Raw genomic sequence first — 21780 nt, 5'->3', positions numbered from 1 at the left:
TATTAGTGTTGTGTAACATTAGTATTATCTATATCTTTAATATTTCAATGAATTCACTGAAGAAGTCATCTAGACCTAGGGTCATCTTTGTAAGAACATTTTTAATGGCAGATTTAATTTCTTTACTTGATACCAAGAAATTCAGGTTCTCTATGTGTTCTCATCTTGCTACAGTTTTATATGAAGAATTTTTGTAATTCACTCACTCTAATTTACTACTATAAAGTTTTTTATAATCTCTTTTCTGATGCAGCTAAGAACAATGTAAATGCTAATATATTACCTTTTGTCAACTCTGATTTTGTTGTTCTATTCATTCTAATATTTTTTCCTTATTCTATCTTGTTTGGGTCAATTTCATTAATATTTTCAGAAGTTTAGGTTTTTCTATTTTTTAATGTTTGCATTGTATTTTATTGATTTATTATTTTTATTATTTCTTTTATATTTTTAGATTTGATTCATTTTTCTCTTTGCAACTTCTTGAAAGAAAAGCATACATGATTGATTCTCAAGCTTTCTTTTTTCCAGTATTGGGATTTAAAGTTAGAAATGTATTCCTGATCTTAGAGGGAAAGCTTTCTCAGCTTTTCACTTCAGAGTATGATGTAAGCTGAGGGTCTGTCATATATGATGTCTGTTATATTGATATAAGTTCTCTCTAAATACCTACTTGGCTGATAATTTTTATAAATGGATGTTGAATTTTGTCAAATTTACTTTTGCATTGAGATGATCCTATAGGTCTTTTATTGCAACTTGATAGTAGTTGTTTATTAACTGACCATATTAACAGATTATAAAAATAATCGTGGTGGATACCTTAGGTCATCCCTCTAATAAACTTGTCTGGTCTTCCCTGTTGTCAGCATCTCTACCTTCTACAAAATGAGTAGTCTTTTTCTTCATTCCCCTACATGGAGAAGATAATTTGAAGGGCCATAAGAAGTTGTTTGCTTTTTTGAATTTTTTTTTTTTTTTTTTAACAGTACAGATCTCATGAATCAGATCCTCTGTGCAGGTGGTGCCATATTTACCAACAGATCATGCAATCAATGTGTTATCTGTCAGGGGAATTTGCTTCTTGTTGATTTTGCCATAACCATACCTCTAAATCAGTTCATTCACTGACTTCATGTTTGGGAACCCCAATGCTTTATAGCGTTCCACGATCCTTAGCATGTTAACCGAAGCCTTGTTGAACTTAACAAAGGTGACACTGAAAATCTGGTGAAGGTGAAGCAGCTACTGTCGGAGCCCGGCTCCGGCCGGGTCCAGGGGTCCCTGAAGGATGGATGGTGTCGGTGAGGGAGGGGTGAGAGAGGCCCGAGAGTCTTTCTGGTCACCAGGCAGGCCTCTCTGCTCTGACTGTGGCTTAACTTCATTTTATAGTTAAGTGTTTGGGGGACTGCACAGAAGTGGCATTTGCCTTAGACAATGATCTCTGATGACAAACTTCTTTGATAGGTAAGAATTTGCTGGGACATAGATTTGTAGAAGACTCCTGCATAACCTTTATCAATACTGATTTAGGTAGGGGATTTAGATGCTTATCTTACGGGGAAGGAAGGCATCTTTAGCATACCAGACAATGTTTTTAGCATAAAATGGGTGAAGTTACTTCTCTGTGAGCAGGGGTCAAACAGGTCTTTCAGGAGACACCTTTGCTCCCATAATCACAAAGAAGTTTCTCAATAGGTTCCTCCTCAGGGAGCAATCAGCATATTCAAGGCCAAAATAAGTCACTCCAAATACTTGATAACAAATGCCTTGGGTGGGGGAAGGGGGGGCAGCCAGTGCTCCAAGCAGAAACAATTGGGTGGGGGTGGATATCTGCCCTTAACTCTAAATTAGGCTCTTTGTCTCAGGGCCAGACTCAAGTCCCCTTTACTGTGTAAGTCTTGGATCTGCACTGCCCTTAGGAAGAGCCTTTTAACAATCATCCACAATGTTTTCATCTGAAACCTCTTTGGAAAAGGCAGGGACATGCCTTTCCTTATGAGCAATCTGTGTGGGGAATATCAATGTGATCTGGAATATTGTGAGGCCTGGTCAATACCAGCAGGCTCATTTCCAACATGAGCCAGTAGTAGCAGAAGGAGATACCTACCAGTTTTTGTTTCTCATGGCAGGAGCTGTGCAAACGCTACCATTTCCTCACTGTGACTGTCATCCAGTGTAGCCAGTGCGGCTCCCAGCAAGCTACAACACCTTTTGAACCTTTGGACTCACACTATTGATAGCTCTAAGATCCTGATGACAAATGCAAATTTGGGTTCCCCAAGTACACAGAGATTGCCAGTTTTTCTTGCCATCCTACTGGTTTGAATCTCTGTTCAGGACATCTACCTATGTTCCCTCTGGTGATGCTTAGCTTTTTCACATAAAAGCTTATTCCTTTCCTTTTGAAGTATCTTTTGGGCATACTTGTTTCTCAGACATTTGATCCTCAACTCTGTGAAATTCCTTCCTTTTTTCTTAAGGTTTTGGACACAACAGGAATCTTCTATTTCTTCACCTTAGCACCCTCCATGGTTCTAGCTGGAAAAAGAAAGAGATGACCATATAGTTTTTATCCTGTTTTGCTAATGTGGTGTATCACATTAATTGATTTGCAGATGGCAAGTCATCCTTGCTCCCTGGAATAAATTTTACTTGGTCACAGTGTATTACCATTTAAATAAACAGTTTAATTCATTTTACTGATATTTTGTTGAGTTTTGCATCTCTGTTTGTAAGGAATATTGGCCTGTAGTTTTCATTTCTTGTAGTATCATTGTCTGATTTTGGTATCATCATCACTGACCTCATAAAATGAGTTTGGATGAGTTCCCTACTCTTCTATATTTGGAAGAGTTTTGAGAAGGATTGGTATTTATTCTTCCTTAAATGTTATGTAGAATTCACCACTGAAGCCTTCTGGTCCTGGACTGTAATTTGTTGGGAGTTTTTTGAAGGCTGATTCAATCTCCTTACTAGTAATCCGTCTGTTCAAATTTTCTACTTCATCATGATTCATTCTTGGTAGGTTGTATGTCTCTAGTAATGTATCCATGTCTTGTGGGTTGTCTAATGTAGTTTATAATTATTTGTAGTAACCTCTTATCTTTAGTGTTTCTGTGGTATCATGTGTAAATCTCTTTCATTTCCATTTTTATTTTTTGACTCTTGGTGAGTCAACATGGATGAACCTTAAGGACATTACGCTAAATATTGTAAATCAGAGAAAGACACACACTGTATGGTGTCATTATTTTAATGATTGTATATTTTGAGAAAAAGGGAAAGAGAGAGAAAGAGATGGGGGGTGTGTGGAAGAGGGGCAGAGAGAGAGGAAGGAAAGAACCCCAAGCAGACTCCACATTGCCAGCACGGAGCTCAAGGGAGGTCTCGTTCCCATGAAACATGAGATTATGACCTGAGCCGAAATCAAGGGTCAGATGGTTACCTAAGCCACCTGGGCACCCATGTAGGATGTCTCTTAATACAGAGTCTTAAAACAAATAAGCAGCAAACAAATTAATAGGTAGAACAGATTAGTGGTTGCCAGAGTCAGGGGTTATAGAGTGGAAGAAATGGGTGAACTATTTATTTTATTTTTAATTTAAATAAATTGTTTAAAAAAATTGTTTTAATGTTTATTTTTTAAGAGAAAGCATGAGCCAGGGAGGGGCAGAGAGAGAGGGAGACACAGAATCTGAAGCAGGCTCCATGTTCTCTCTCAGAACAGAGCCTGATGCAGGACTCAAACCCATCAACTGTGAGAGCATGCCTGAGTGAAGTTGGATGCTTAACCAACTGAGCCACACAGCTGTCCCAGTAAATTGTTTAAATGAAATAAATGAATTGACTTTAGGATTAAAGTATTACAAAATGACACAAAAAATTATTACTCTAAGTCTCAAAAATAAAATAAAGCTATAAACATGCCTTTAAACCCTGCTTTTTAGCTGTATCTCACAAATTTTTTCCCTCACAGATCTTGAAATGTCTTAATTTAATTCAAAGTATTTTATGATTTGTTTTAATTTTTGTTTCTTGCATCTTTAGAGAAATATTTAATTTCTAGGAAATGATGAATTTTCTTGTGTGTATGGGCACATTCTCTTTCTCTGTTTTTAATTAATTCTGACTTTACCGTGGTTAGTCAGCATACTTTAAATAATTTAAATTCTTTGAAGTTTGTTGATGCCTGCATTATGACATATTGCCAATGTTAGTAAATATTTAATTTGCACTTAAATATAAATCTTCATTGTTGAGTGTGGTATTCTAAATATGTGAAATATAATGCTATTTATGTTATTTATGTGATCAATATCTTTACTTATTTTCCATGTCCGTACAGCTACTTACTGAATTGTTAATACTATGTGGAAGTCTTCTGTAGTGATTATAAGTTTATTTCTTCTTTTAGTTCTATCAATTTTTGCTTTATGTATTTGAGGTCATGTTAAAAGATTCAAACAAATTCGAGGTTTTGATAGCCGCCTTTGTCTTTATGAATTCTATTCTTTATCTCCAGTAATGATTTTTAAAGTCTACTTGTTGGGAAATTAATATAGCTAACTTCAGTTTCTTTTGGCTACTGTTAATCACCTTTTCCCAAAACCTTAAAATATTAACTGTCAATTTTGTTTGCCAGGAGGATGCCTCTTTTTCAATACCACAAATGCTTCCTCTCTGTGGTTTTGACTGCTGTGATAAAAATCATAAAGGAGCATGTTTCCCCAAAGGGCTAACAAGGCAAAGTAGAAGCACAACTTGAGGATAAAGGAGATGGGAGGTTCATGTTTCTCTAAAGTTGTACATACTTGGGAATTCAGACAAGTCTTTTTCAGTTGATGGAATTTGCGCGTTCCTTGCTGCTGCTTCTGTTCTATTAGGACATAAACTCCATGAAGAGAATTGACTTTTCCTCTGATTGCTGTAGCCCTCAGTAATTAGAACTATGCCTTGCCAATGTTGGAGGTATAAAAATGTCTATACTATGCAATGGAATTTAATTTTTCTTGCCAACAGTTCTCTGAGGAAGGTTCTATTATTTCCACTTGGCTAGTAATAGAATTGAGTCTGTAAAAGGTAAGTAACTTTCTTAAGGTGAGTAAATCAAAGAGCAGAATCAGAGGGAGGTTTGTCTGATGCTGCAGGAGAGCAATTCCTCCTATTCTCTGCGGTGCTGGGGAGCCATAGCTGACAGACGCTGTGGTAATCTGGAGGCTCATGTCCTAGAGTCCATTTACAGCCCATTATGCCCCTGGGAATTTTGGGCAAGTTACCTCACCTCTGTCTGCCTCTGTTGTCTGATCTGTAACTAAGGATGACAGTACCTACCTCACTGAATTGTTTTAAGAAGTGAGTCTGTTAATACCTACGGAATATTTATTATTTTTCAGGCAGGTTCACTTTTCTCCCCACAGGTAGCATTAGATCCAATGTTAAAGGAAAAAGAGAAGTTATCTTATTGGATGGCTCTCACCTTCTCTAAATTTTGTACACTTCTTTGAACTCAAATTTTCTATTTTTCTTCTGTTACAAGAAGGAAGTGAGACATTCTTTTTTACAGTGTACATTTTTTTCTCCTGTGGATCTTGAGTCTTCATTTAGTCTCAGCCTTTAGGGATGGATTTTCCCATTTCTTCCATAACCTCAGTCTTTCCCTTTGTGCTTATCTTTCCCATCATCATTTCTCTATGTTAAAAATGTCTCTTTTCCTTAAAAACTCTGCTTATATTTTGGGGCGCCTGGGGGGCTCAGTCGGTTAAGCATATGACTTCGGCTCAGATCATGATCTCACAGTTTGTGGGCTTGAGCCCCGCATTGGGCTCTGTGCTGACAGCTAGCTCAGAACCTGGAGGCTGCTTCAGATTCTGTATCTCCCTCTCTCTCTGACCCTCCCTTGCTCATGCTGTCTCTCTCAGAAATAAATTAAAAAACAAAAACAAAAACAAAAAACCTCTGCCTATATTTTTAAACAACCAACACTATAAATTCTAGAAAATTGGTTATACTTTCAGTCTCCATTTCCTAATTTCTCCTTATTTAAACCATCTTACCCCTTGATTTCCATACTTTATCTGTGAATCATCTTGAGCACAGTTTTTAAATGTTGGAATTCCTAAAGGATAGATAATCTCTTCTGATTCAGTATCATTAGCTCTCAAACTTGGTTGAGCATTAGGGTCCCTTAGGAATTTTACAAAAAGTGCTTGTAGCCAAGCAGCTCCCTCAGAGATGGTGATTTTATTAGCATGTATGGATTCTGGTCTTTTACCTTTTTTAAAAATCATGAAGTCATTCTAATGTGTAGTCAAGTCAATACATGAAACTCTCCAGTTGATTTCATTTGTAGATGTAGCTTTATTTACTATATATGAGTAAGAAGTCTCTTTATTTAAATTTTAGATTTAGGGACCTTTTCAGGATGTAGCTATTGGAGTTTTCAGGAAATCTGAGTTCTTGAACCAGACCACACATGTCATACTAACACTCGGTATAGCTCAGTGTCAAAAAAACACTGAGGAATGTTACAACCATGGTAGAGATAGGTCTAGCAGTCATCTTTATGCAGCATTTTCCCTGAGCCCGACTTAGTTGATGTTTGGAATTTGATACAGAATGTAGCTCAAAAATGGTGGCTTTATAATAGGGAAGAAAGAAGGAACCCTAGAGAATGAATGGGAGAGCTGTAAGACCAGAAAAGACCAAAAATGAAGGTTTCAAAGAAGCAAATTGCAGATAGTGGAAAAAGTTGATTTTTTTTTTCTTGCTGAAAGCTTGTCACCTTAATCCCTCAAACCCATTTCTCTTTGGATATCATGACATGCAAGCTTAGCAACCATACAGATAAAATAAGAGTAGCATAAACTGTTTCTGGAGGTTTAAATTTGTTCCCAAAATTATTTCTGTCAGGGTTACAGTGAAGGGAAAATGAGTTACTAAGTGTGAATGAATCTAACAGAGTGCTCAACAGAGGGCCTGGGCTTTCCAAAGTAAATTTGCCTTTCTCGAAGAAATATCTGTGGACAGCCCCTCTCTGCTGATCTTGTCACTAGTAAATTTTATAATCCTGTGGATTTATGTGTCCTGTACATACCAGAGAACTATAAAGTTTCTTCTTCTCATTCCCTCTTCAGGTACTTATGAAGGATGCCTTAATGTGTCATGTAGATTTGTACACAGTAAATAGTGGAAGGGAGATAAAGAATTTTCAGAAACATTTATTAGGCAACTTTTTCCCTCTGCTATGAATTCACGTTCATTAAATTTTAATATAATTCCATTACTGTCAATGTTTACAACCTTGTTTTCCATAAGCCTTCCTCTTTAGGTCCTTGAGAATGCCAACTCACTAATTAAATATGTTTATTCCAGTTATGTGTTCTTTCCTAAGCAGTACAAAACAAAATTCTCCATACTACCATTATGATCCAGAATAATTCACATTTCTTCCAGAGGAAGAAAACTTGTCAAATGTTATATTCTCCACTCAGAACCATGCTGAAACCTTGACATTCCTAAATCAGGGTAAAAGTTTCTGTAGTGAATACAATACCATGTTTCTGCTAATTAACTGTTACCAAAAAAATTGGCGAGTAGATTTTAAAGTTAATAGAAAACCTAATTTAAACTAACAGCTAAATAAAAATTAATGTCACTCAGCATTTGTTTCCATATGGCTGTAAAGGTAGTACAAATACATAAAAGAAACATTTTTCTAAGTAAATCCTAAGCCCGTATTTTTTTTTGAGTTTAATTTAATTTATTTATTTGAGAGAGACAGAGACAGCAAGAGTGGGGGAGGGGCAGAAGGAGAAGGAGAGAGAGTCCCAAGCAGGCTCCACACTGCCAGCACAGGGCCAGAGGGGGCTTGAACCCACAAAACTGAGATACCGTAACCTTAGCTGAAATCAAGAGTGGGATGCTTAATCTACTGAAGCACCCAGACACCCCAACACTAAACCCATATTACTTAAAAGTAAAAGTAAAGTTGGTGGCTTGATTTTTAGTTAATTTGGTATTAAATAGTACTGTTGGATGTTTTGAATGTAGGTTGGTAGAGGATTCCTTATCAAGATGAAATTACCTGCAGGTCCCTCTGATCATTTGAAATGGCATTTCTAGGGTACTGATGAATCAATTAGCTGGTACCAAACACTCAGAGGGTCATAATCTTTAATCACCATGTAAGCTAGCCCAATTTTATCTACTTTGCTTGACTTACTGATAAAAATATACTAAAACAATGAATTATCTTTTATTTTTCTAAGCCACTTTCCCTGAAGTCATCTATTGTGAAGTCAGTTGAGGGAAGCATAAATTTATACTAATCATCAAATTCAATCACTTAATTACACAGAACAGTGAAGTGACATCCCCAAGAGCATACTACAGTATAGGGACAAAGCTAGAACAGAAGTTGATGCCTAAATCCAATCAAACAAGTGTTCTTGCTAATAAACTTTCCAATAAATTACTATAGAAAGGAAGAAAAGTTGAAGGAGCTATGGCTTCAATTTTTTTTTTCAAATTTATTCTCCTTAAATTTAAATCCTTAAAATATTCTTCCTATCTAGTCATCTTCTTGTACATTTTTGATAAATAAACCAGGGGTATTACATAAATAAATTTAAGGATTAATAAACCCTTAGTAGTATTTTTTGATGTATACATATGGAAGTTTGTCATATTTAAAAAGATTGAAGTCTTAGCATTATTAATATGGAATTTTCACTGAATTAACTAAGATTTGTAATCACTATGGCCTTAAAGAATATGGAATTTTATTAATATGGAATTTTCACTGAATTAACTAAGATTTGTAATCACTGTGGCCTTAAAGAATATTGTTACACTTGGATAAATTTATAATAAAATCATTGAGAGGGCGCCTGGGTGGCTTAGTCGGTTAAGCGTCCGACTTTCGCTTGGGTCATGATCTCGCGGTTCATGGGTTCGAGCCCCGCGTCGGGCTCTGTGCTGACTGCCAGCTCAGAGCCTGGAGCCTGTTTCAGAGTCTGTCACTCCCTCTCTCTCTGACCCTCCCCTGCTCACACTGTCTCTCTCTCTCTCTCTCCTAGAAATAAATAAATAAAACATTTAAAAAAAATCATTGAGTAAATGTGACTAGATTTTTGAAGGCTTATGAAGATGACTGATTATATACATTCCCATTTTACAGGCATTCCAAAATCCTTTTATTTTAAGAAACAGATACTAAAAACTTAAAATGAGATTCTGTTTAGATAAATGTTAGAGATATCACTTACATGAAAAATTTTTTTTCTGCTGAATAATTTTAGACTCAGGATAATGTTTGTATTTAAATTGTAAGGGAAATTTGGACTGCCTGGGTAGCTCAGTCAGTTAGGTGTCTGACACTTTGGTTCACGTTATGATATTGTGGATTTGTGAGTTAGAGCCCGGTGTTGGGTTCCGCACTGGTGATGCAGAGCCTGCTTGGGATTCTCTCTCTCTGTTTTTCTTTCTGTCTCTGCCTCTTCCTCACTTAGGCTCTCTTGTGGTAGGGTCTCGCCTGTAAGGAAAGGAAGGAAACAAAAAACCTCAACGTAACCTGGTTATATGCATATGTAACAACATTGCTCATAACCTTGTAACATGAGACCACTTAATCAGACTACATGCTTGCATGTTACCATGTATGGGAGACAAAGAAGTAGAAAATATATTTATAAAAAAAGCTACACCACGTGGTGTTTGGGGCTCAGTTCTTCAGGTATGAACCCACCTGAGTGGTGCCGGCAGGAATGAAGTTGCTTCCTGGAAAGAAAACCTCTGCATTACAGCTGTGTGAGAATCATGCTACACTCTCACAAAATAAATAAAATTATAACTTTTTTTTGTATCAAACCTGATTCCACAAGTTGTAGAAGATAATTATATATGGCACATGCTTTGATGTATAGATGATTGGACCTTAATATATGCACTTGTAGTTGAAAATAATTATGTTTTGAAAATCAAAGTGTAGTTTGAACTTTTGACATATTTATTCAACTATATTAAAATGCAGTTCAAATGTGTTTTAAAGTAAATGATTTTAGAGTCAGTGTGAGTCATCATGGGAACCACAAGTACTCTTACTTGAAAACATCCAGTCAGTGGAGGTGGGTTTCATTTTTGTGTGCTTGTCTAACTGTGCCTTACCCCAATAAGGAGCTTAATTTGATGATACCTTAATTGTGACCTTGTCAGCAGTTTTCACATTGACCTATTTTCAAAAATCTGAATACCAACTGATTGGAAATAAATTCCTCACATATTTTAATGTTCTTATGTATTTCCCTGTATTATTTTTTTTTAACTCTTTAACAGTTACATAGAAAGTATTAAAATCTAGGGGAGAAACTATTATTCTGAGAACACATTTTTTTTCTCCTTTATTGCCCTTGAGTAGGAGGAGGTGCATGTTGAAAATAGGCCGTGACCTAGGTCGCCCTCAGCCGTCTTCTCCTCCCATATTTCCCCTCCCACAGTCTTCTTCTAAATTAAACTGTTCATTAGCACTATTGCAACCTTTGAATCCTTTGTTTTTTAACACAACATTTAGGAGTTCCGTTTTTGAATTGTCAGCAAAAGTTTGACAATGAAAACACAGATGTTTTGAAAGCTTTCTTGTAAAACCAAGCCTGACTTCAACACAGTTTATATTGGAACAATTTATATTTGATATGCTTCATAAGCCTGATTCGCTCAAATGCTTCTCTCATTTCTAAGTATGTGTCTTGCAGTTTTGCACGTACAGAAAATTTCTAATCTAATAGTGAACATGGTTTTAAATAGAATGTACAGGAAAGGCTATTTCTCAAATACGTTGCTATTTTCACATTTTAGCTTACGGCAGTTGGCAATTAGTTAATTAGTACCTGAGGGCATCCTTCTGTAACACAAAAAGGAAAAGAAATAAACCAGAAAATAAACGAAAGGAAAGAAATGTTTTACGGGCTTGTTATAAAGACATGACTTTACTGCTGTTCTAAATAGTGAAACTTAAAGAGATGCTAGAAACGACTTTATTGATGTTTTTCTTTTCAGTTTTTAAGAAGTCTGGTGGGATGAGAAACAAATCTAATTTATTTAATGCTTTTTGAGTAAAAAACTTTTCCTGGTTGTCTCTTTTCCTGATTTATGGCAAACACTCTATAGGTTGTATCTTCTTAAAAAGAGTAAGTTATCACTATGAACTTCTTTTAGAGTTCTTCAGATATCACTTAATTATCAGTTACTTTTGTCCAAAATATTAATTACTCTTTGACAACTTCTTGTGATGTACGTGCTCCTGACTGAATACTTTCTGCTCATTTACTAACTCTTAAATTTCACTGTCATCAAGAAAATAAAAAAACTGGAAGTAAGAAGGATATTTATTTTGTGAATGTAAGTTGAACGTTTGGCTCAAGTTAAAGGTAATAATATCTTCTGTTTCTTGCTAATCATGACACATACCTAAATTAGGGGAAGTCTTTTAAAATGATTATATAACATACTCCATTAGAGCACATTTGAATTATTTTATTCCTAAGTCATATTTGAAAGATAGTTTACGGTTTTATTTTACCACATGTTAATGCAAAGTATGTGAATGATCCAGCAAGAAAAATGTCAAAGTGATGGAAAACTTTTATGAAAAGTCAGTGGTAGAGTTAACATTGTGAATTCCATTTTAAAAAGATTTATTTTTTTTTTTTGAAATTTACATCTGACATTTAAAACCATGATTAGAAGTGGCTGTGTATATTACCCTTGAAAAGACTGTTCCAAGTCAAAACAGGAAAGAAAGATAGACTGTTTCGATTTGTATTGTAAAAAATAATACGATGCACACACACGCCTTCTTTTACTTGCATTTTTCTTATGTTCTGCCTCAAAATAAATCATTAACATTAACTTGAAAGATTAAAGAAAGCACCTTACAAAAGAAAAGCTTAGAAATGTTTTGTGCTTAAATAAAAATTCGGTCACAGTTTAAAGAAAATTCAACTGCTACATTTATTTGGGGAAAATTCTCAAAGAGTATGGATTCTAAGCTGTATCTAATTATAAATCTGGGTAAGGAATTAGAAATATGTTTGTAAGAAAAGGAATCAATTACTATTTTTACAGTTTTGAGAAATTGTTTTACAATTTACAGTTTTACAATTTGAGAAATTCTCCTGTTGAGAATTTTTCACCTGACATTCATCATGTGTCTAGAGGTACCAGTTCCCAGAATGTGACAGAATTTAGAGAATTCAAAAGGTCAGCCATGCTTACCTGTGAGAGTACTATATTTATGAAATTATATGCAAGAAAGCATACTGTACACTTCTTCTTTTGAATCCCCCAAAACATCAGGGCAAAAACCGTAACACAATTTAAATGATTTGTTATAAGACCAACTTCCCTTAATAATTGTAGGAATTTGGACTTTTCATCTATAGTATGAAAGGATCTTGGTGTTAGAATTTGTTTTACTTCTCCTGCAGCTTAAATGACTTCTACTACAGCTTAACTTGATACTCTGTGATAGTAATTTTCTCGCTGTAGTATCTCCAGAAGGGTTCTAGTCTGACATGTTAGTGACAAGAATATGCAGATTAAAAATGGTGTCATTTTAAAATGAAAAATATGTGGAAATTTTGATAATGTTTCTTGGAGCTTTGTTTCTGAGCGGGCTTTAGGTTTTTCACTTGTCTCCTTAGGAGACTCACTTTTTAAGCACTCATGCCTCATCACTGAGGGACAATAGAATGTTTTAAGAACATGCAGAAGTCTTGTTACCATTTTATAGACATTTCTCTTCATTATCAGATATTTTAATTTAATATAGAAACACTCACAACTCTGTGGTTCTCAGTATTCTAAGAGGAAGAAAATGAAGTAAAAAGGAAATAAGTATCATGACTTTCTCCTGAGGCACCACTGAAATAAAATACTAAGTTTTGCAATTCTCTTCTGATGCAGAATGACTTTTTTTTTTTACTATGTAAAAAATGCCAACATGATAACTGAAAAAAATATTAAATGATATTGTCTCCAAAATGATAATTATGCTGGTATCCTTTTGAAGAAGTAGAAAAATAAAGGTCACCTACATGACCTGGTTGGCACCTGCGTAGCTCAGTTGGTTGAGCATCTGACTCATGATTTTGGCTGAGGTCATGATGCCGGAGTCATGGGATCCAGCCCCATGGAGGGCTCTGTGCTGAGAGTGAGCCTGCTTAGAAGTCTCTCTGTCTTTCTCTGCCCTTCCTGGCCTAGTTGTCTCTAAAATTTAAAAAAAAAAAAAAAAGAAAAAAATTAGTACTCTGAAAAGCAGTATTTGAATGATGAAAAACATTGGTGGTAAGTTTGGTTTCATAGTTGGTACATGTTACCATCAAGCTCTGCTTTATCAACCTAGTTTATTGTAGTCACATAATATGACTTTTCTATAATTAAAGATTACACCCTCATCTCACTGCCCTTCCATCAGCCCCTTCAATAGTATAGAGAGCCTAGAGACTCAAAATGCAACAGTTCATGGGAGAAACACCTTGCACCTTGCAGTCCTCTTAGTATGAGCTGGTAACGTATTTGTCCATAAAGAGGATAGCATGCTTCATTTATTATACAAAATTATTACCTGTTCTCCTGTCTAATGCTACTGATTGACTTGGGTGTTTTTATGTTGATGCTGAGATTATCGGTAGCTTTAATTGCCCAACAAACTAGTAAGTAAAGATCTCCATGCCATCAGGAATATAATAATGCCTCCTGGAGTAAGACGTTAGCAAAGAGATTCTTGAATACTATAAACTTTGAGTATTGCATTTGCTGTGTTGATGTAGTGAGTGGGTAAGAGTAAGAGTGTGCATTTCTTTCGTCATTCAGCCTTTATTTATAAAACCCCTGATATTTGCTCAGTGTTGTGCTAGGTGTCAGGGATGTAGCTCTTTGGCAAGAGAAAATCAGTTTCTTGTACAGAAAAAAGAAGAAAAGTAAAATATACTGAAAGAAAACGGAGAGCAAATGAAAATATTCACTCCTCATTTACTGACAAAGAGAAAACTTAAGAATAACAAAATAGCCAATAAGAGTGGCTGTGAGAACATTGTTATCAGGGAGAAGGAAATGTATTTAGCCTTCCACTTCGGAAAAATCAATTCTCTGCAAGTGATAAAGTCTTCACTCTAGCTGGACACTGAAGAGAAAGTGAAACTGAATGAGAATTGTATAAGGGAAGGTAAAGCAGAACTCTAGAAGAATACTGGAGGCCAAAGATTCAGGCTTTGCCTGCTTTGCCTATAAATAATGTTTCCAAGGAAATTCCTTTTAAACGTTAGTGTGGAAAATTCAGCTCTTTTTTTGATTTATATACAGGCAATATTTTTTTACACTTCTCTCTGATCGATAAAATAAGTAGCTTTGCTGCCGTGGTATACATTCTCCCTGTGTTTAAACAGAATACCAGTAGGCATTAAGAAAATATCACTAGAAAATGTCAGTAATCAGGTAGCAAATGAGACTATGTGTGAAAGGTGTAGCTGGGAGTTCTTTTCCTGACCAGTATCTCTTTTGTTAACCTGGAAAATAAGATTACTGGTTATTTCACTAGCAAAAATATTTTTTTTTCAGGAATAGCAAAGAATTGCAATTTGGGATAGTCAAGCTAAGGCAAAGCCATACCTAAGTCTGCAGAGCAAAGGAGTGGAACATTCCTTTGTTGAGAGGAAAGGAAGAAGTTGGGAAGGCTGTCAGATGCTAAAAGTCCACTGAAGTAAACTAGGGGTTTGAAATATAGTGGCTTTTCATTGGCTGAGTCATGACTGTCTGTCATTGGGCTGGGCTGTTGCCAAGGGAGGAGAAGAATATCCTTCTTCCTGCCAGAATAGTAAAGTGTTATCTACACGCAAGGTCCGTCTTTTCGTCTTTTCCTTTTGGGTGTGCAACTAAGAATGGTAGGGCATGAGAGCACACTTGAGAAACATTTGGATCCATCTCCATAAGTGAGATTCATCTGTGTACAACTGGTCTTCATTGATATGTATTCAGATACATACATACACCCATTCTCTCTCGTGAAGTCACTTTTTTTTTTTTTAACATCTAGAGAATTTCAAACAGCCACAAAAATGCAGAGGAAACTATAGTCCTTTCCCACACCTTGTTGTATGTATGTATTTTTTTTTAAGTGATTTATTTATTTCTAGGAGAGAGAGAGAGAGAGAGAACGTGAGCCGGGGAGGGTCAGAGAGAGAGGGAGTCACAGACTGAAACAGGCTCCAGGCTCTGAGCTGGCAGTCAGCACAGAGCCCGACGCGGGGCTCGAACCCATGAACCGCGAGATCATGACCCAAGCGAAAGTCGGACGCTTAACCGACTAAGCCACGCAGGCGCCCCAGTATGTATGTATTTTAAAGAAAATCTCAGACATTATATGTTTTGCCCATAAGTACTGATTCCTCAATATATCCATCCCAGCTGGCTTTTTAAAATAGAATCCTGTATTATTACACTATTTAACAATAAAATAATTTTTACATATTAAATCTGTAATTTTCCCTGGTCATCTAAAACATGTCTGTTTACAATTGGTTTGTTCCAGTCTGGATCCAAACAAGGTCCAAACTGTATATTTGCTTGTCCCATCTTTCCTTCTTTTTTTTTTTTTTTTTTTTCCATTTATTTGCATATGAACTGTAAGAGAGTCTCCAAACCAGGAAAGTGACCCCTCTACGAAATGAGGACAGCTGGAAGTGCTCAGAAAGAGGCTGAGTGTGAGCATGTACCAGAAGTAATTTCTATATTGGTTGTTTTAAAGGCCCTCCCACCTCTAAGGCTTGTTTCCAGAAGTAAAGTAATCACGGGTGCAATATTGCAGGTGCTCTGAGGGAAGCTTGTGCGTCTCCACTGGCAGCCATGCAGCTCCTCTTTGGCTACTGCTTCCCCCCACCCCGGGCACTGGTGGTGGGAAGGGAATGAAGACTTGGCTTCAGTAAATCCAGGGTCCAACACCAGACAGAATATCCTCTTCCTTAGCAAGATGGTTGGGGCACTGGAGACCATTAGGCAAGCAAATAGGGAACACGTCTTTATATCCTTTGTTGTTACCACAAATAGGGCCTCTTCTCCTTCATTGTCATTCTAATCCTGGTTGTCTACCATCTAATGACTAAAACAGCTTCCTCATTTGTTACCCTCTGTTCTTTTACCATGGTAATCCACTGCTTGACTATATTTCTGTTTTTAAAAATACTGATTCATTACATTCTTCTCTCTAAATTGCTAGACTTCTGGGGTTTTTTTTGATGATGAATACCAAGTCGTTATTCAATTTTTAAGGCTCTCTGCAATTAGTCTCTTATTGAATACACAAGCTCCTTCCCTTACCATATCAGGATTGATGCGTCTTCCCCAATCACTTGTATATAATGTATGGCAGATTGCCCCAGGCATCATGTACTATCTGAAGCCATTCCCTTAACCTCTGTGAATCTTTTTATTCATCTTATAATTCATCATATAATTATATCTACAATTAGAATAATGAACATTAGAGAAATATTAGTGGTAGAGTAAAACACTGCACTGTGCGTTTGCACATGGCTCTTGTTACCAATGTTGGTTCCCTTCTATCATCTTGCTCCCTTTTACTTATTATACCTAAAGTTATTTTAATTGGACATATTATTTATTTTGTGCCTGATAGAAGTTCCAAACATTTTTTTTATTACTTGTCTTTTTTTCTGGTTTACCAATAAAGCAAATCAGTTAGGCTGACACCAGTGCTGTTTATTATATTTGTTGCAAGTTAAAAAAAAAAAAAAACTATATGCTGAATTTAGGGGAAGTTCAGAAAAACTGAATTCCTTTATTCTCTTAGAAAAGATTAACTCTAAGACGAGAAATTTTACATAGTGATTAAAGAAAAATCATTGGACCTTTCATTTCATGTAACTAAGCATGGCTATGATAAGCAATGACAGTTGGAACTTTCACAATTCATTTGTGTCTATAGAAAATGTCTTAGATCTAATAAAGAACTCATTATTTAAAAAAATGTTTATTAAAATTTTTTTAAAAAGTTTTTTTACTCATGTTTGAGAGACAGAGACACAATGCGAGCAGAGAGAGAGGGAGACACAGAATTCAAAGCAGGCTTCAGGCTCTAGGTTATCAGCACAGAACCCCAAACAGGGCTCAAACCCATAAACCGTGAGATGATGACCTGAGCTGAAGTCAAATGCTTAACCGACTGAGCCATCTAGGTGCCCCAACGTTTCTTTATTTTTGAGAAAGAGAGACACACAGACAGCGTGTGAAGCAAGCTCTAGGGTCTGAGCTGTCAGCACAGAGCTTGACATAGGGCTTGAACCCACCAGCTTGAGATCATGACATGAGACAAAGTTGGATGCTCAACCAACTAGGCCATGTAGGCACCCCAAGAATTCTTGATTATTATTTTTTTTTATTGTGTTTGGTTTTGGTGTTATAGCTCTGCTCATGTGCCTTGTTTCTCAAGGTATCTCCTTTTAAGGTGAGTTGGTTTAGAGAGTTTTCACAAAAACAGGAGCCCTGAACAGGTTATCTATGCTCTAGAAGTGTTTTCTAGCAAGAAAAGGACTTTGTGGACCTTTAAACCATCCAAAGCATATAAAATTATATCTATATTCCAGAGTTAAGAACTCCTAGGAAATAAAACTTTTCTGAGACCACAGCATGGGAGCTTTTAGTGTTGCTGTTTTGTTTACCACTGACACTTCTTTCATCGTCTTGTAATTTTCATACTTTAGTGTTTTCTTTGGTTAGTTATGTATTTTCTGGTAGATCAAAGTCAATTTCATTTCATCATCATAGACAACCATTCGTTTAGACACCAAGCTGCTCAAAGAGGTATTACATAAATATTTGATTAAAAATAATGGCTTTCTGGCTCTCAAGAGAACAGGTGTAAAAATCATATCCCAATTTATAAACCACACTGACTTTGTCTGATAAAGCAGTAGTCTGTGTGAGAGCCCGATAAGTTAAAAAGCAAGCTCTGTAACTTAAACTACACTCTGAATTCATTTTAATCCTTTTTTAAAATTATAACTTATATAAAAAATTTTATGTTTTCACCTAATTTAGAAAGGCCTATAGCATGTATAACTCTAATTGTTTTGAGGAATACAGGCATACCTGGGAAATATTGTTGGTTCAGTTCCAGACTACTGCAGTAAAACAAAAATTCAATAAAGAGGGTCAACTGAATTTTTTGTTTCCCAGTGCATATCAAAGTTATGTTTATAATATGCCATTGTCCATTAAAAGTGTAGTATCATCTTATCTACAAAGCGTGCATACCATAATTTTAAAATACTGCCAGAAAATGCTAACCTTCATCTGGGCCTTCAGTAAGTTGTATTCTTCTGCTGGTCGAGGGTCAGTGTTACCTTGCTGACTATTCAAGCTGGCGGTAGCTGAAGGTTGGAGTGGCTGTGGCAATTTAAAAAAAAAAAAACTACAGTGAAGTTTGCCCTATCAATTGACTCTTACTTTCGCAAATTATTTTTGTGTAGCATGTAGTGCTGTTTGATTAACATTTTACTCAGGGTAGAACTTCTTTAAAAATTGGAGTCCATCTTCTCGAACCCTGTTTCTGCTTTCTTAACTAAGATTATGGATGGGGCACCTGGGTGGCTTAGTCGGTTAAGCGTCCGACTTTCGCTTAGGTCATGATCTCTCGGTTCGTGGGTTCGAGCCCCGTGTCGGGCTCTGTGCTGACTGACAGCTCAGAGCCTGGAGCCTATTTTCAGAGTCTCTATCTCCCTCTCTCTCTGACCCTCCCCTGCTCACGCTCTCTCTCTCCTAGAAATAAATAAAAATATTTTTAAAAAAATTATGAAATACTCTGGATCCATTGTTGTCATTTCAACCATCATCACCGAGTCTTCACCAGGAGTGGATTCCATGTCAAGAACCCACTTTGTTTGCTTATCTGTAAGAGGCCATTTCTCATCCATTCAAGTTTTATCAGAGATGGCAACAGTTCAGTGACATCTTCAGCCTCCATTTATAATTCTAGTTCTCTTGCTATTTCTACCACATCTGCGGTTACTTCCTCCACTGAAGGCTTGGTAAACCCTTCAAAGTCATTGATGAGGAATGACTTTTTCAAACTCCTGGTGATGTTAATTTGCTCTCATGCATCACAGATGTTCTTAATGACATCTACAATGGTAAATTCTTTCCAGAAAGTTTTCATTTTACTTTACCCAGATCCATCAGAGGAATGATTGTCTATGGCAGCTCTAGCCTTACAAAAGATGTTTCTTACATAATAAAACTTGGAAGGAAGTTGAAATTATTCTTCAACCTATGGGCTACAGAATAGATACTATGTTAGCAGGCATGAGAGCCTCACTACTTTCCCTGTACATTTCTATCGGAGCTCTTGCATGATGAGGTGCATTGTCAGTGAGTAGTCCTATTCTAAAAGACAACTTATTGTTTGAGCAGTAGTTTCAACAGTGGGCTTAAAATATTCAGTAGGCCATGTTATAAACTGATTTGCTGTCAATCAGGCTTTGTTGTTGCATTTGCAGAGCACAGGCAGAGTAGATGTGCCAAAATTCTTAAGGGCCCTAAGATTTTTGGAATGGTGAACATTGGCTTCAACTTAAAGCCACCATTTGAGTTAAGACATGCTAGCTCTTAACAAGAAAGCTAGCATGTCCTCTGAAGCTTTAAAGCAAGGCATTGAGTTCTCCTCTCCAGCTATGAAAGTCCTACAAGGCATCTTTTTCAATATAAGGCTGTTTTGTCTACAGTGAAAATCTATTGGTTAGTGTAGTCATCTTCATTTATTATTGTAGCTAAATCTTCTGGCCAACGTGCTGCAGCTTCTATATCAGCAATTCCTGCTTTACCTTGCATTTGTGTGTTACAGACAGGGCCTTTTTCCTTAAACCTCATGAACCAACCTCTGCTGGCTCAAACTTTTCTTGAGCTTTATGAAGTCTTTCAGCCTTCATACTACTGAAGAGAGTTAGAGCCTTATTGTGAATTAGGCTTTGGCTTAAGGGAATGTTGTGCCTGGATAAGGCTGTTTTGTTTTCTTATTCTTAGTGTGCTCACTGGAGTAGCACTTACTGTTTAAGAAGTTTTCTTTTACATTGACAGCTTGGCTAACTGTTTGTTGTAGAAAGTCTAGTTTTTGGCCTATCTTGGCTTAGTCCTTTTAAGGTTTTGAAGTGAGAGGCATGTAATTCTTTGACTTGAATACTTTTAGTTATGGTAATGTTATTAATTGGCCTAATTTCTTTTTTTTAATGTTTTATTTATTTCTGAGAGAGAGAGCATGAGCAGGGGAGGGTCAGAGAGAGAAGGAGATACAGGAAAGAGAGAGAGAGAACAGGGGAGGGTCAGAGAGAGAGGGAGACAGAGAATCTGAAGCAGAATTGGCCTAATTTCAGTATTGTTGTTGCAGAGAGTAAGGAGGCCAAAGGAGAGGAAGAGAGATGGGTAATGGTCAGTTGGAGGAGTCATCAGATCACACAAGTTATCAGTTAAGTTTGATCTCTTAGGAGTGTAGTTAGTGGTACCCCCACTATTATAATAATAAATTTAAAGATGACTGATCACAGAGCACCATAACAAAAGAGTAACGAAATAGTTTATAATATTCTAAGTATTACCAAAATGTGACAGAGGCATGAAGTAAGCTTCATGCTTTATGGGTTTGTGGGTTCGAGCCCTGTGTGGGGCTCTGTGCTTACAGCTCAGAGCCTGGATCCTGCTTCAGATTCTGTGTCTCCTTCTCTCTCTGACCCTCCCCTGATTGCGCGCACGTGCTCGCTCTCTCTCGCTCTCTCTCTCTGTCAGAAATAAATAAAAAATCATTAAAAAACTAAAAGAAACAAAAATAAAATGAGGTAACCATGCACATTAATTTGTACTAGATTGAGGCCTAAGGAATTTATATTCTAATTGGAGAAGAATGAATAAAGCATAAACTGTTCAATATTAATTAAAATGGGGCTGTGAGTGTCAATCATTTCAGAGCCTTCTCCAGTTGCACACTAAAGACTTAAGATAAAAAGAAAAAGGATGAGAAATAAATAGCTATTAATAGGATATAGAAAAATTTCTTCTAATTGAATGGCTATTCCAACTAAAATTGGAACATAAGCCAAATCTTCTCAAAACATAATGCGTGAAATAGAACATACTTCTTGGTGTGAGGAAAGATCATATGTACTTCTCTCCATCTTCTCCTCCCAGTTCAGAAATGAAAGTTTTGACGAGAGAATGATAGACAACCATCTGTCTACTTGCGTAGTGATTTTCGTTTTAATTGAAGTATTCTTGGCATACAACATTACATTAGTTTTAGGTGTACAACAGAGTGATTTGATAAGTCAATACATTATGCTCTGTTCACAAGTGTAGCTACCATCTGTCACCACACAGCACGATTACATCTGGCTGTGTTTCCTGTGCTATACCTTCATCCTTGTGTCTTATTCATTCCATAACTGAAAGCTTGTATCTCTCACTCATGCCCCCATTTCCCCCACTCCTCCATGTTCCTCCCCTATGGCAACCATCAGTTTGTTCGCTCTATTCATGGGTCTGTTTCTGTCCGTATTGTTTGTTTTTTAGATTCCACATGTAAGTGAAATCAAATGGTATTTGCCTTTCTCTGACTTATTTCACGCCATATAATATTTTCTGGATCCAACCATGTTTTTGCTAATGGCGAGATCTCATTCTCTTTTATAGCTGAGAGGTATTGCGTTGTGTGTGTGTGTGTGT

The 21780-nt window shown here is 36.5% G+C and overlaps 1 pseudogene; it reads right to left on the bottom strand.

Annotated features, from left to right (window-relative positions):
• Positions 1-828: 828 nt before the first annotated feature.
• LOC144223507 (large ribosomal subunit protein uL30 pseudogene) lies at positions 829-19997 on the bottom strand (annotated as a pseudogene).
• Between the last annotated feature and the right edge of the window lie 1783 nt (positions 19998-21780).

Source organism: Crocuta crocuta, unplaced genomic scaffold (genome assembly GCF_008692635.1).
Source record: "Crocuta crocuta isolate KB4526 unplaced genomic scaffold, BGI_CrCroc_1.0 scaffold292, whole genome shotgun sequence".
Taxonomy (NCBI): Eukaryota; Metazoa; Chordata; class Mammalia; order Carnivora; family Hyaenidae; genus Crocuta; species Crocuta crocuta.
This window is presented reverse-complemented; position numbering and strand designations above follow the sequence as displayed.